The sequence below is a fragment of the Pipistrellus hanaki genome (assembly GCF_964339955.1).
Source record: "Pipistrellus hanaki genome assembly, chromosome: X".
Lineage (NCBI taxonomy): Eukaryota > Metazoa > Chordata > Mammalia > Chiroptera > Vespertilionidae > Pipistrellus > Pipistrellus hanaki.
Genome location: NC_140524.1, coordinates 49,517,577 through 49,527,576, shown reverse-complemented (window position 1 = coordinate 49,527,576; position 10,000 = coordinate 49,517,577). Strand labels below are relative to the sequence as shown.

At 36.4% G+C, this 10,000-nt stretch overlaps 1 pseudogene across 1 annotated transcript; it reads right to left on the bottom strand.

The window, feature by feature from the left end:
• Positions 1-3,823: 3,823 nt before the first annotated feature.
• LOC311614814 (ubiquitin-conjugating enzyme E2 L5-like) lies at positions 3,824-4,155 on the bottom strand (annotated as a pseudogene). Its single transcript has one exon. The product of its transcript is annotated as a ubiquitin-conjugating enzyme E2 L5-like (transcript).
• Positions 4,156-10,000: the final 5,845 nt, after the last annotated feature.

The window sequence follows — 10,000 nt, the reverse complement described above, 5'->3', positions numbered from 1 at the left end:
ATTATAAATTGCATTTCCTTTTAATGCTTTAAAATTCCAAACCATAATTTTATTATTTTTTTATTGATTTTTTTTTGGTTAATTCTCACCTGATAATATTTTTCCATTGATTCTTAGAGAGTAGAAGGGAAGAAATAAGGGAGGGAAAAGAGAGAGAGAAAAAAACATGGATGTGAGAGACACATCAATTGGTTGCCTCCCATACATGCCCTGACTGGTGATCGAACCCAAAACCCACCTATGTACTCTGTCCTGGAACTGAACACGTGACTTTCCAGTGTAGGGAACAATGCTCCAACCAATGAGCAATGCTGATCAGGGCTATTATTTTTTAATTGAATTTATTGAGGTGACATTGATTTGCAAAACCATATAGGGTTCAAATGTATAACTAATAAAACATCATCTGCACACTACAATGTGTGCTCATTGCCCCGAACAAAGACTTTTTCCCATTCTCACGTTCCCTCCCCTTACCCACCTCCACCTAACTCTCTATCACTGTACTGTTGTCTGAGTCTATTGTGTTATTTATCTTACCTAATAATAGACAAACATGTGAATTATACATATGTCTGCTATGCCCTCAGCCAATCAGAAGTGAGTATGCAAATTAACTCAACAAAGATGGAAGGTTAATTTGCATATACAGGTGGGGAGTGACCAGCCTGGGCGGGATGCCTCCTATGAGGGGGAGGGAGGGGACGGAGGGAGCTACAGGAACAGTGCTCCAACTAGGAGAAAAGACTTGGTGGTTCCCAGGTGGCCAGGAGTGAAGCCAGGAGAAGGAAGGCCTATTCTTGCACTAATATTGTGCAACAGGCCTCTCATATATATAAAAGCCTAAGCAATGCTTATGATGGAATGACTGGAACAACCTGTCACTATGACACACACTGACCACCAGGGGACAGATGCTCAAGGCAGGAGCTGTCTCCAGCACACAGGCCCCAATTACTGATGGGGCCTGCTGGCCAATCTAGTCCCTCCCCCCCAACTAGCAGGTCTCAATTGCCCAATTGGGGCTGGGTTCCAGGCTGAAACAGGGAACTGGGAGTGAGTATCAGTGGACTGGGCAGTAAGGGAAGGAGAAGGTGGTAAGACAGGGAGGCAGGGAACCTTATCAGCCCTGATCATGGCCAGGCCTAGGGACCTCACCTATGTACGAATTTTGTGCACCAGGCCTCTAATATATATATTGGCTAACTTCTTCACCTTATTTTAAAGTTAAGTTTCTTGTTATGTTTATGGAATTATTTGTGGGTTTTGTTGTTGTTGTTGTTTGTTTGTTTGTTTGTTTTTGTTTGTTTGTTTTAACTTAGGTGCAAAGTTTTACATTTGTAACCATAAATGTTATCTGGTTGGGCTAGGCCTATAGTTCCAGACTCTGGCACAGAACGATTACCTACAGAATGACCCTGTGGCTTTAATGCCATAGCCCATGCCAAAGGGAATGCAAAGGGCCACAACCAAAAACAACAGTTTGAACAAGGAAGCCAAAAGTCAGTAAGAACTGGCTTAAATATGTGGTTTTACTTTGCCCCATTTCAGTTTGCCCCCTGCCTCCCTTTCCTAACCCCCTGATTATTCATCATTCTAGCTTCCTGTCAACTCCAGTCACATCTCTAGTTTGATCTTCTCAGCTGATCTGCTTCACTGCCTCCCAAACATATGCCTAATTTATTATTTTCCTCCTCTACCCTGTTCTGGCCTTGGAACACTTTCCTTTGAACTAAGCCTCTCAGTCCAAATCACTTTCCTAGCTCTACTCCCTTCTTGTTCCAACCTTGGAGTGCCATACCCAGGAAAAATGCTGTCAACCTATATATTAAAAAAAAATCTACCCAATTTGGGTTAATCAACAAAAGTTATACGCATGTCTTTAATATTTTCACCTAAATCATTGATAAATAAATAGAACACAGAGCTAAAAACAGAAAATATGTATCACGTTCCTTTGAGAGTTTCTATCCTTAGGATTCTAATTATTTTTCTCTAAATTTTAAAAAACCTATTTTTAAATTATTTTTTGAAATGTGTTTTATATATATTTTTAGAGAAAGAGGAAGGGAGACAATATGAATTTTTCCTGTTTTCAAATTTGTGGCATTCCTGATATATTCCAAAGATCACCACATTCACATCTCCGGGTTATTTTTTTATTATTTATTTTAAAACTGTCATTTTTCTGAACATGTAGATTTGCTCCTAACACCAGAGCTGGTTACTCCCTATCAATTTTCCCTCAGCTCTTCTCCTTCACTATTGTGTGGTATATCACAATAACTTTTGTTGAAATAATGTCCTCTCAGAATAGTATTGATTCTATGTGTATGTTGCTCTCTACAAAACAGAACCATGAAAAAAATCACTATATATATATATATATATATATATATATATATATATATATATGTAATTTCCAGATCACCAATTAGCTTTTCTATCCTTGCTCAGAAGTTTCTATCATTTCTCATTGTTTCCTTCATCTTCTAATAAATGAAATAATCATCATAGAATTTCAAGAACTTAATAGAGCTGAGCTGAAACCGGTTTGCCTCAGTGGATAGAGAGTCGGCCTGCAGACTGAAAGGTCCCGGGTTCGATTCCCATCAAGGGCATGTACCTTGGTTGTGGTCACATCCCCGGTGGGGTGTGTGCAGGAGGCAGCTGATGGATGGTTCTCTCTCATCGATGTTTTTAGCTCTCTATCCCTCTCCTTTCCTCTGTGAAAAATAAAATAAAATAAAATATATTTTAAAAAAGAAGAACTTAATAGATTCTGATTTTTCTCTTTGAAAAAAATCTAAGGAAATAATTTTAGAATTAGCTATATCTATATATTTCACCTGGAAAGAAATCATTGATACCTGTTGTGAAGCTGAAAAGTAGTGTAGGGTCTCATTCTTGTTAAAAGAGAGAGAGAGAGAGAGAGAGAGAGAGAGAGAGAGAGAGAGAGAGAACAAAGGGATAAAGAGAGAGAGCCACTTGCACGTGCATGTATGTGTGTGTGTATGTGTGTCTGTGTGTGCATTTTAGTAAGTTTATTGTCATTGAGAATAGTGTAGAAGGGTACATAGCAAATTGTTAACATCTTGAAGGATGGAGTGGTATTGCTGGTTTGTGATTTGATGGAGAAGTTAGAGATTGTTACCATTTACTGCATTCACCCTTGAATTTTTTTTTTACTTATTACAATGAATATATATTAATTTTGTAAAATTTTCTAATGCAATGATACATTAAAGATATGTTCTCTATAATTATTACTGCCTCCCCCAGTGGTACTATTATGACCTGCATTTAGTAAAGTATTGCTCATACTCCCACAACAACATTACTTCTGTGTGTGTTTTTTTCTTTTTGGGAGGGTTGGGGGCGGTGGGAGAGAGGGGTGGGAGAGGAAGGGAACCACAACCTTTTATTTTAAACCTTAAAATCTAAATGTAAATTGAAGATTTTGTATCAATTTGCATGAGAAAAGAAACACCATTCTTTTAGAGTAAATTGAAGCAGTGATTTTTAAAACAAAGAAAGCAAAACTAGAACATCTTAAATTGTTAATTATTTCTTTACAGTTTACCTAAGACCACTTTTGATTAAGAAAACTGTAGAAAGTTAGTAACTACTACAAGCCAACATCAGGTGATAGCCTGTGTCTGAAGATACTGCTTGGGGTCTCACATTCGCTGGAATCAATTGTGGCAGATTTTAGTCCACAGGTCATTTCCCCCCATATTTCTTTGTAAACACTTCAGCATTCCTACAGGACTTTTTATGGTCCTTAGAGTATTCTTCAGTTAGGTCAGCCCCAAAGGGGTGCTCAGGCTGAGAGACTGATTATCTGGTTGGTTTTTGTTGCTATCTCCAGTTTTCAGCACTAATTACTGGCAGACAGACCTGTCCCTTTTCAGGGATGTTGGGGTGATAGATCCTTTGTTTTAAATGTGAGATTTGGTGGTCTGGATGGCTATTCTGCTGAAAAGTTTATTTCTATTCTGAAGTACCCCTTATTATGTGGAGGGTTGTCAGAAAAAAATAAGCCCTTGGCAAGTCAAATAAGTTAGCTTCATTAACCTAAATGTTAAGGGAGATTTTCATTCTACATTTGTGGATTTCTTCAAGCTCCTCCATCAGCATCCTGCTTGCCACCATTTTGGATCTGGTGTTGCTCCTTTCCCAATGTGCATCTCAGCTGCCCTTCGCCCCCACTTTGTTGTCTTCAATCAAAATGATATCCATCTTATGTGATGTATTCTTTTCTACATAGATGAATAATTACTTGAATAATTACATAGATGAAAAGTTCAGTGCTATTTTTTTCTTCTTTCAGTTTTCTTTCTTTTTAAAACATGCACTTTCTAGTTGTAGACTGCTAACCACAACTCTTATTTCCTCAAGACTTAGTGATATTATGGAGATTACACACACACACACACACACACACACACACACACACATTCCTTCTATTTTTTTTCCTTTTTTTTAATGTTTGAGGTGACACTGGTTAACAAAATTATACAGGTTTGCTTTTTTAAAAAATATATTTTATTGATTTTTTACAGAGAGGAAGAGAGAGGGATAGAGAGTTAGAAACATCGATGAGAGAGAATCATCGATCAGCTGCCTCTTGCACACCCCCTACTGGGGATGTGCCCGAAACCAAGGTACAATCCCTTGACCAGAATCGAACCTGGGAACCCTCAGTTCGCAGGCTGATGCTCTATCCATTGAGCCAAACCGGTTTTGGCAATACAGGCTTTAGATGCAGAATTCTACAAGATATCACCTATACACTGTGTTGTGTGTTCAAATCATGTCAAATTTCCTTTCATGACCATTTATACCCCCATACCTTCCTCCTCCACCCCCACTCCACTTCCCCCCAACAATTATCACACTCTTGTTCCTGTCCATATGGCCACTCCCAGGCCCTTGAAAGTGCCCATGAGGAGCCTTGAGGAATAAGATTCATTAGCATCAAAATAAATATTTTCCTGTTTGTATTTGTGCTGGATGAGGGAGGGTGGCTAACCTGCAGGTTGTTAGGTTGAGAATTCCAAGACAAGGATAGTATGGCCTTCAAAGAAAGAAAACATTGAGAATAAAAAGGAAGTCCCATTACCAAAGTTAGAAATGTATCTGACTTTTGGTTTAATTTCCCTGTTTCAGTTATCTCTATAAAACAATTGTATTTTTATAGAGTAGCATTCCAGTTTTCAACATCAATAAGACCTATGCTCATCTAGGATCAGATTTCCCAGGCCCCATTTTAGAAACAAGCATAGCTCAAATCCATGCCAAGCTTAAGAGCATTCCATAACAAGTGGCAGAAGCTTTGCAAACTATGGTCAGAAGGCATATTTCATTAACTTTAGCCTGAGAAACATCAGGTGGCTTGTTGCTTTGTTCCCAGAAGAGTGGTGAATAAAAAAAATAAAAAGGAGTGGTGGCAAGAGTGTTGGGGACTGTGGCAGAAATCCTACAGTTGCAAAGATCTCTCCATAAAGAAGAAAGAAAGCCTTAAGACAGTCCTTTAGCCCAGTGGTTCCCAAAGTAGGTTCCCCCCTCTATAAGGAATTCCTGTGTCTCTTTGAGATAAACTGTCTTAATCCCTCACAGATATACTGGGAGGCATTGGACTGGAATGTTTGTAGTCACAAATGTGTGAAAATATCTTTTCAAAGAAGATTGCTATATAACCTTATTTCACTATTCTCACCCAGGACCAGTAATGTAGACAAGAAAACTTGTCCTAATAGAAGTTTGCATGAAACTAATTTTTATTATTTTTTGGAACTCTTTATATATATATATATATATATATATATATATATATATATATATATATATATGAGGTGTCAAGGTAGGTGAAGAAGAATAAATGACAGAACTTTTGGTGTGTTTAAGTGCTTAACCTGTTAACCGAGTGGGACGTATAAATATGTCAAACGTAAACAATATCGGGTACGGGTAGGACGTATGAATACGTCCTTGAAATATATGTTGCGCCCTGAAACGGGCGGGACGTATATTTCTGAACAACAAAGGTATTAGTCATCCATACATGTCTCCACATGAATTTAAGACACGAGGGAATCAGTATAATTTCGCTATTGAGAATGATGGACGTGTTCTGGGTGAGCAGTGACGGGTACGTACTTACACTTACCTACCTATTTTCATATTATATGTTATTTACTTATATTTTTTATATCTCCAACCTTTATATAATAAAAAAACATATAAAATTGATCCAATCATCAATTAATTTGTCAGAAAGGTTTAAAAGTTTTTATGTATGTGAACGAGAAATATGCATAGATGAATCTCTTTTATTATGAAAAGGGAATTTATCTTGGAAACAATATATATCTACAAAAAGAGCTAGATTTGGAATGAAGTTGTTTATTTTGAGTGAAAGCCAATCTGGATACGTACAAAATATAATTTTAAACACAGGCAAGGACACAAATTATGGTTCGAACTACCCACAAGAAAAACAATCAACAAGAATTATTTTGGAGTTAACACATGATTTACTGAATAAAGGGTATAGGATTTACTTAGATAATTTCTATACATCAATTCATTTGGCTGAACTCTTGTGTCAAAACAATACAGACATTGTTGGAACAATGAGGATAAACAGAGTCGGAATCCCCAGTGAAATAAAAACAAAAAAAATACAGAAAAATGAACATATGTAAGAATCAAAGACAAACTTACGGTTTTAAAATGGAAGGATAAAAAAGACGTATTGCTGCTCAGTTCTATTCATAATGACGAAAAGACAATGATTGAAAAGAGAGGAAGAAGGCAAGAAAAACCGAATGTTGTCCTGGATTATAACAAGAATATGGACGGCGTAGATTTGGGAGATGGAGTTATGGTGGCCTACACGGCTGCCTGTAAAATAGGGTAAAAAAATTTTATAAAAATTTTTTTCTATGATTAATTGATATGTGCTGCTTCAATGCATATATTATATACAAAAAAGATAAAGGTCATTTGGATCAATTACAGTTTTTGATAGAGTGTGTAGAGAAATTGGTAGATAACAACATAGTGAAAACCCACCCAAAGACATCAACAAGCAGCTCTACATCTAAACCATCACACTTAGTTGAAAGGCATTTTCCAGAACAAATGAAAAGCGATATAGGAAAAACTAAATCCAGGAAATGCCGAGTTTGCTACAAAAAAAGTGTTAGGAATGAATCTACATACTGGTGTCTGGATTGTAAGGTAGCACTGTATATCAACAATTGTTTTAAAATATATCACACGGAAGTTGAGTTTTGAATTTTTACATCTATATTTCAATTTTTTAAACTCAATATTTCTATTTTATTTGTGTGCTTTTGTTTATTGTTCTGTAATTGTTAACTTTTTTATATTTTTTATTGTGTATAGAAATAAAAAAAATATATTTTTTGTAATCTTTATAATTGTTTATAAAATTTATAATTTTTTAACTCGATGTTTCCATTTTTTGTAGGTATTCTTCTATATTTGTTTGTAATTTTGTATTTTCCTTTGTGCTTTATATATAAATAAATGAAAAATATATATTTCATTTATTTTAATTAAGTATAAATAAAAAAAATAATAATATAAAATTACTTCCACTGGGCTTGATGTACTGACATGTCCTAGTGAAAGAGTATGCGCCCGTTGTACGTTGCGTTATTAAAAAGGGAACTCCCTGGTTAACAGGTTAATAAATATTTAATAAATCATTTTATGAAATTCATTTTAAAAGAGTCTACTACATATTGCCAATCATAAGTACGCAAATGAAAAAAGAACAAAAAGCAGCCTAGAATCTTTTGAATCTATATTTTTCACAACATACACATGCTCTTGCATTAGTTTCTCTATAATATGGTTTAGTAATTTATATGAAAAAATATTATACAGTTCTTTGAATACAAAAACAAAAATACTGATTTTTGAGTTATTTTAGCAAAAAAGGTTGGCTGGCTGTACAAAGGAGGTGCTATCAGGGGCCAAACAGTGGAGATATGTACACTGGCCCTCTGGGAGATAAAACTCATAACCTTAGCCCCATGTCTACAGTACACCTACCATTTAATGTCTCAGTTCTGCTAAGCACCATTGCTCAAAAACACAGTCACCTTCAGGTCTTCACTGAATAAAGTTTCTTCTCAGCCAAAACACTCTCTGGAAGGAATGGGAATGGATTTTAATATTTTTAAAGCATTGAAAATTGCTGGGGGGTGTTCCTCTGGAACTTTCTTAAGCTTAAAATCCATTTTTCCCTATGAGGTGATCTACTTAGTAATCTCTGCTTAGGCAGGACACTGACTACTCTTAGGCTAAAACTGGGTTCCATTTCTTTTTATAAAGCTCTTGTTATTTCTGTTGGGAGGGCTTGAATACTGAAAGGGGGAAAGGGGAACTGGATAGCTCAGGGGACTAGCTAATGTCATCTGATCTCATTTACCCTGAAGCTTTTTTGAATTTGGCTCCTCTTCACACAGTCTCAAAATATGCACCAGCTCTTCAACAGTCATTGACAAGTAGGCTTTGGTATCAGACTGCCTGAGTGGGAAGCTAGGCTCCTCCAATAACTAGCTGTGATGCTTTAAAAATGGTACTTCATCTCTCTGTGCCTCAATTTATTTGCCTATGAAATGGAGTTAAGAACCTAGAATAATTTTTGACTAAATTAAATTAGATAATATATACAAAACACTTAGTCCAGAATATATAGTAAGCACTTAATAAATTTTAGCTATTAAAAAATACCAACAAATGTTACAAAGCACTCAGGACCTTAAGGTAACAGAATGGAATTGAGGGAAAGGGGATGGGTTAAATAGGAGACACAGAATGTTGGTATAGAAATTACTTCTGGGTAAGATTCAACCTGATAAATTCCTGGACTCTGGATGGACTAGGGTCATTTTCAGGCAGTTTGGGGTCAAGAAATAAAAAGAGAGAAAAAAAATAGCTTTGGAAAAGGATGGGGAAAGTGATGGTGCTGGGGTGAAGGGAAAAGAAGTCCTTAAGTTGGAAAATAAGTGCTCTCGGGGGCCATCTATTTGCCTTCTGGTTTGCTGGCTGGACTGACCTTCTCCAAGTGGGCCACAAAAATCCCCATAATTAAAGTTCACAAAGCAAAGTTTCCATGCCCCTCCTTGCTTCCATTTTCATTGAAAATACTAATAACTTTAAAAATGTGAAGGTTTCCTGTCATGTTCTGGTCAAAACTAATTGTGGCTAATCCCTATGGAGTCATGAAGCTGCTAGCCTCCCATAGAGCCTTGCAACTAGAGCCCACTGATATAGCCGGGATTTTTTTTTTCCTGGTTTGGACTTGTCCCCTTAGACAGGCTAAAACAGTCTATGCTATCCCCAGGCTGGGACATTTCCCCACATCCTATCTTCAGCAAACTGCATTCTCAAAAAGAAAGTCTTAACTTATTAATATGTCTTCCCTTTAGCAAAAAAGGTCTCAGAGTTCCTTTAAATGCTGTATTTCTTGATTCAATGTCTTAATTTCTGAAAAGTAGGTGTGTGTATAAAAATATAACTTTCTATTAACTCTCTCACCTGCCCACCTGTAGCTATGAAATGCTATTTCCAGACTCACATTTTGCAAGATCCAGAAGAGTTTTACCAATTATCTAGGGAATTTTAAACTGTGTTTTAAAGGGGCAAGGTTTTGTGAGTGGGGTTGTCAAGATTTAAATTCTTGGAAATATAAGTTCTGTATGGCTCACATCATATTTGAATTAACATAAAAATTTGATTCAGAACACCCGAATTTCTTTTTGTGGAGGGGTGGTAGCTGGTTTTCTCAGCACCCATTAACAGGAATTTTTCTTTATTTAGCGAGACATGATTCCTCAGACAGGCTGTTGTGATTACAGAGCTCTAAGACTCTCAGAGTTTAAGGAATGTAAAGAGGTCAAGCTCAGAAGTGATAGAGATACGAAATAAATAAAATCCACCAATATATAGAAAAAGT